We start from the raw sequence: 7,084 nt of genomic DNA, 5'->3' as shown, positions 1-7,084 counted from the left end.
AATAAGGCTTGTATTTCCATAATTTCATTAAATAAACGTGTTTTCACCGGTTTCCCACAGAAGCTATCGCATGGTGAACAAAAGACTTAATGCATGGCTGATCGTCAACAAAACGGAGTGTCAAGCGAGTTTGAACGCTATCCTGGAGAACCTCTTCATTTTATGAAATTATTGAAATTCAAGCCTTTTTTCAAATAACCAGAACTTTTTTATTTCTTGACCATTTTGTGCAATTGAAGTATCAAATTAAAGAGCAGATATTGAACTTTTTAAAAATGTGGTTTTCTTTTTGAAACCCAGATACAGCCCGCCAGATGACTTTTTGGTATCCCCTCTTCAAATTGTGTTTGCTCACTCATGCGTGAATAAGAAATATTCTAAGTAATTTCAGATAAAAGAGGAGATTCTAAGCTTTACAATGGTAGGCCATTTGTCTATTGTATTTGTGATAAAGTTATGGTAAATCATCGCTAAATCTCGGTTTCGTTTTTTCTGGGACGCACTGTATATATACATATATATATATATATATATATATATATATATATATATATATATATATATATATATATACATATATATATATATATACTGATTCATTAGCCTAAACATACTTACTTATTGACAGGAAGATTGGCATCAGATGAAAAGGCCACCAATGATCCTAAAGATGAATCCATTTTTGTAAGATAAAAAAAAATGATAAACAGATTCACTGTCAAATAAATCCAATATATATGAAATTTCCACACAGTCAGGTCATATTTTCTTTGCATAACCTCCCACATTTTTTATCCTGAAAAGATATATCCACCTTCAGAAAAAAAATTCATTTTCGAAAAAGGAGTAAGTAACCAGCTTGTAAGAAAATAATTGAATCGACCCACAAATCACCAAAATAATATAGAGTTGCCACTCTCACCTTAAATTGCACGTTTGACAACTTTCTACAGATTAGAAAGGCGATTCTTTGTTCAAATTGTGTAATGAGCTTAAAAGAATTTCGGGGTACAGAGCCACGATGCGTCAAAAATCTCGCAATATGTATATATATATATATATATATATATATACATATATGTGTGTGTGTGTGTGTGTGTGTGAGGGTGTGTGTGTGTGTGTATATATATGATGGTGTTTATATTTTTCATACAACAGGATATTCGGGAGGTACATTGATATACCAAAAATCAAACAGACTGAAAAGAAAATATCCACCTTTGTCTTTGTTATCAACATGTTTGTGTTAAAAAATCTTAAAGAATATCAGCAAATGGAAACATTTCCTTTTTACGGATAAAAACATATAGGCCTACGCGACACGGATCATTAAACATTACCATGATTCACTGTTGAGCAGCAATTTTCATCTACCGATTTGGAAAACTTCTCTCCAGGCTGCGCTTGATTGTCTATGTCAGTCTTTGATAGAGGCAAGAATGGTATCAACACTTGTCTTTTCACTTTGAGGTAAGCATTTTGAAGGAATTATCTAGGTAAGAGGACTGTGCTCCGTAACACAAAGATTAGTGTTCAATCGCTCAATGAACAGACCAATCAATATCTATGTTACACACGCAATTAGTTTAAAATACTGACCAGGGACCAATCAGTGCGGTTCTTTCATATTTGCAATTCATCGCAAACATTTGTGTTACGGAGCCCAGGGTCCCGTTGCAGAAAGAGTTGCAATCAATCGCTACTCTGAAAATCATGCGCAACTTGATTTTCAACCAATCAACAGCGCGCATTTGGGACTTGCGATTGATTTTTTGACTTGCGTTTAAACGCAACTCTTTCTGCAACAGGCCCCAGGTCACCTGGGAAAAGGCAGCTGCCATGCAGTTGCAGTGAGGTCACCTTTGATACACACAATATAGGGCCTAATAAATAGGCCCATACTCTTTATATGCATTATTTTTATCCCTCCCCCCTCATGCATTATTACCACGTAATAAAAATCTTCCGTGATGATGAACTTTTGCACTTAGGAGAATGCATATGAAAGTCACGTCAAGAAAACACATAAAAATGCAAAGATGGACAGTAAAAACAATAAACCCAGTTCGTGCAGAGCTTCCTGCCGCAAAATGATCTCTATTCCCCTTTTCTGTTTGTGTTTCTGTTTATGGTTACTCCCATAAGAACTCGACAAGACAGCTTTTTGCTGGTAAACCATAAGCTGGTATATGACCAGTTACCTAGGAAACATGGTTGTAAAAAAAATGATAATTTCAAGATGTTAATAAGCTTGCCTGGTGGGTGTTTCATAAAGCTGTTCGTAAGTTAAGAGCGACTTTAAGAACGACTGGTGATCCTTTCTTACGCGCGTAACCATCGCTAATGAATATGCCATTTACCACAATAAAGGATCACCAGTCGTTCTTAAAGTCGCTCTTAACTTACGAACAGCTTTATGAAACGGCCCCCTGGTATACCAAACTGCGGTATATTCGACTCTGATAAAGAAACCCCTGAATATAAATAAAGCTTATCAATGATCGAATAACATTTTTCTACGATTGTTTCCTTGCATTGACTACAATGTACTATCAATCGTAAGAATCAAGCGTACGATTGATCGCTTACCTTTGTACTACGGGACCCAGGAGGGACGGAACGGCTTGTGGGTGTCCAACGTGGCGAGCTTCTACCCCTCTATACCTCTATTTCATTATCGGCTTTAATATAACTCAATGTCATTTGTCCCGTTGTCATAATGTATGATTGAACACTTCGTGGCAAAAACATGCATGGTCGTATACACAGTGGGTTGGAATGGACGGGGCGGCAGATGCCCCCCCCCCCCCTTCCCCTCTCCCCCAATTATGTCGTGTATTTGAATATTATAGTGAATTTTTTTACAGTAAATTATTCACTTAAACGGTGCACAAAGTCCTTCAATTTCACTTACTTGACTTTATAAAAGACCAAAACACCACAGATGACGAGCTCTGTCACTTTGCTCCCTCGCTATCCAGTTCTTTTTTTATGCACGCATCTCCCCCCCCCCCCCCCGGAAAAGCAAATCATAGAACTATCGCAAGTCCATGCGCCTGCACAATTCAGATTTTTTTTTAGCTCAACTTACAAATAATTCATGTCCCATAGCGTTTCCATGTACAGAAAAAAATATTCGCGTACCGTGGGTCACGACCTTCATGGGGGGGGGGCACCAGCCAAAATTTTGTTGCAGTGACTTCGTATCGTAACATCTTCCATTTCAAAATTCCAGCTCTTTATGGTAGAAAGGAAGAAAAGAGAATAGCAATGGCAAAAGCGTCGACAGATTCTTTACTGGTAAATTGCTAAAACCTATATGGGTTCTTGACTATAACCCGGAACTATAGCACAAACTACAGTGCGTCTCAAAATAAAACTATACCCTTTTGAAATAGCTACCAAACAAAAAATACGTCACTATGGGGGAAAATACTTATATGTATGGAAAGCCAAAAAGTCAATTTTAAAATGACACCAAAAAGTTGGAGAACTATTTATTGCTTGAGTGAGTACTACCCACTTCAACAAAGGGTATGAAAATTAGGGTGGGCAGGAATTAGCCTTTCAATTTCTTTTAGTTTTTGAGAGGCGAGTCCTTTGGAACTTGCAAACTTGAGGGTGCTGTGATGAATTAATGGTCATTCATTATCAATCTAAATTGTTTGAGCAAATTTCATTAATTATCAAATTAAAATTTCATGCATGAGAGAGCGTGAATTGCAATCTTTAGTGCAGCATTTTAACTTTACAATGTGGATCTCAGCAGTGTGTTCATTGGAGTCAGGAGAATAGGGGTAAGAAAGGACTTCAGTGGGTTAAGTAAGCTGATGGGAAAAGGGTCAACAGAACGTTTAGCCTCCCTCCTACAGGTCCCCCCCCCCCTCCTGTTGAGATTGAGACTGATTGCTATTATACGCATTAAGTCCAGAGCAGACTGTCAACTTTGTGATAAATTTTGAAAATTAGGTAATCAACTCTTCCCTATCAATCATTCAACCAACACATTAGTTAGCAAATCAACTCAATAAATCATGTGTGATCAATCAAATACTCACCCTTTCAATAAATTATCAATCAAACATTCAGCTTTTTAATATATTATTTCATTAATCATCATAATTAGTCAAGTTCTTAATAATCATTCAATGGAAAAAAAAGACCCATCAACCATCAGTCACCTGCATGGCATTTAAGTTTTAAATACATCAAGGAGGAAGAAAGGGGGTGGAGGGTGGTGGTGAGTACATGATTTGTAATTTGTAAGAAAACACACAGAATAGTGCCCATTTGATTCACACACTAAGAAATAAAGGTTCAAAATTGAACCCCGAAAGGTTGATGCAAAATCAGCACCTTATGGGTTCAAAAATTGAACCCCTGATTGGGGTTCATTTTTGCACCCTGCGGGTTCAAAACTGCACCCCTAGGGGTTCAATTTAAAAATTAGGGGTGCAGTTTTGAACCCGCAGGGTGCAAAAATGATCCCCAACCAGGGGTTCAATTTTTTAATCCCAATCAGGGGTTCAATTTTTGAACCCATAGGGTGCTGATTTCGTATCAACCTTTCGGGGTTCAATTTTGAACCTTTATTTCTTAGTTTGAAGTCTTACCCTATCTCATCCCTTGCATGTAACAGGTACCATCACATTGCTCTGACTCTCACAAGCACACTTGACTTGCTAAGATCCACATAATAAACTAAAAATGCTACACTGAAATTACAATTCCTGTTTACTCATGTATTACATTTCAATTTAGGAACTCATGAAATTTGTTTAAGAAACAAAAACTTATCTCAATTCATCAGTAATTTAGTATAACATCCTTAACTTTGCAAGTTCCAAAGGACTCGCCTCTAAAAACAAACTGGAAGGCTAATTCCTGCTCACCCTAGCAAAGGCTAGTCTCTCAGGAGGGGTGAAAGGGGTAGAGAGAGAGAGAGAGGGGGTGGGTTTTAAGTGTTCCGTTGACCCTTATCCCATCAACCTACCCCCCCCCCCCTATGTCCTATCCCATGACTTCCATGAACACATTGCTGAGATCCAATTGAAAAAGTTAAAAATTGTATATCATGTTCACTCATGCATTAAATTTCAATTTAATATTTCTTGAAATTTGGTTTAAAAACTTTTATTGATAATGCTTGATTATTGATTTATCAAAACAGCCTCAAGTTTGCAAGTTCGAAGAGACTCGCATCTCAAAAAGTGAAAGAAATTTGCAGGCTAATTCCTGCCTAGCTTAATTATCATACCCTTTGTTTAAAGGACAAGTCCACCACAGTGACAACAAAGAGGTCATTTGAAAAAAAGAGAAAAATCCAACAAGCAAAACACTGAAAATTTCATCAAAATCGGATGTAAAATAAGAAAGTTATGATATCTTAAAATTTTGCTTAATTTAACAAAACAGTTATATGCACCTCCTGGTCGGTATGCAAATTGGCGGACTGATGATGTCACCCACTCACTATTTCTTTTGTATTTTATTATATGAAATATGAACTCCTCCTTGTCAAGTGAAACAAAGTTTTATTTCTCCCTGATAAACTCTTGCATAATATTATATACACTAACCACCACATTTTCCGTTTTGGTCTTATTTCGACTAATTTATGCTCATTTTGTGAAAAAGAAGAAGAAACGTATGAAAACATTTATTTTATACCTGTGAATTTTCAAAATCACTTTGGGATCTGTGTGCAAGAAGTTTAAATTTTGAAATAAATAAATTTAGTTGGCAGGAAATTCTTTTCTGGAAGCAGGAGAAAAGTAAAGGTAAATATCATTTAATTAATCATGTCTTGATTTTAGGTAAATATCTCATTTACAAAAACCGAGAATTAAAAAAACTCAGTCATTGATTGAAATAAAAAATAGAGGGAATCAAAGAGAAGAAAAGAAATTAGCAACAAAGAGGGGGACTCTTACAATCCATTTCTCTAAATTGGAAAACTTAAATATCAGACCATGTATTGGAGCCCAGAGCCAGTTCTCCACCGGATAGGGGATGGGGTTGTTTAAGGGAGGGTGGGTAAGGACCAGGGCTGAGTTTGTGTTTGAATTTATTGGATGAAGAGGCCGAGGTGATGGGTTAAAAAATATATATGCTGATGGCTTCAATTCGTTTAGGTTTTATTAATGATTTATTTATTTATTTATTTTTGTATTTGGAAAATCTATCTTATGTTTTTTATTTGACACTGCAAAAAAAATCAATATGTTGGAATTTTCTGTAGAAGTTTCTTCTTGATGCATATAATTATCATCAATGTTATTTATAATTATGTATTGGAAGATGTGTGACATTGTGTTTTATTGTAACATTCATGAAAAAATTATGTTAAATTTATGAGTTGTCTAGATATCTGTAAAGACATCAAAGTTCTATTTGTTATATATATCTTATTTTGTATATGAATTGAAGTTGTCAATAAAAACTACTCAATAAAAAAAATTCTGGGGTGGACCTGACCTTTAAGTGGGTAGTGCTCACTCAAGCATAAATAGTTTTCCAACTTTTTGGTGTCATCTGAAAATTGACTTTATTGGCTTTCCATACATATAGGTATTTTCCTCCATAGTGACATATTTTTTGTTTGGTAGCCATTTCAAAAGTGTGTAGTTTTTTTTTAACGCACTGTATAGTACGATAGGTCCTGCAGAACACTTGAACTGAAGCGCTATATGCATGCAAGCAAGTATACAGAGGAGAAGAAGATTGCAATTTCGCCATATGCTTGGAGATATTGCAAGAACGAGTGTCGAGTCGAGTCAAAGAGTCGTTATTTTACTGAAACACGGAATAAAGTATACGGCCTTAATATGAATTCATAGCCAATTAGCCAAATTATGTTGGTGAAACTAGGAAAGATGTGTCCTTAAGAAAACATTATATTTAATTATTTATTAAGAAGTAATTTTAGTTTTAGTACAAAATATTAATGATTTATACAACTGAATTAAATAGTTTTAACCGTTTCATAAACTGATAACGACGGTATATTCAAATTTAAAAGAAATCGTTTAGAATTTATTTTACCGTAACACATCATTTATTGCTTGAAAGTTGAACATTGTTG

This window comes from Lytechinus variegatus, chromosome 10, assembly GCF_018143015.1.
Source record: "Lytechinus variegatus isolate NC3 chromosome 10, Lvar_3.0, whole genome shotgun sequence".
NCBI classification, from domain to species: Eukaryota; Metazoa; Echinodermata; class Echinoidea; order Temnopleuroida; family Toxopneustidae; genus Lytechinus; species Lytechinus variegatus.
Note: the sequence above shows the minus strand (reverse complement) of the source record.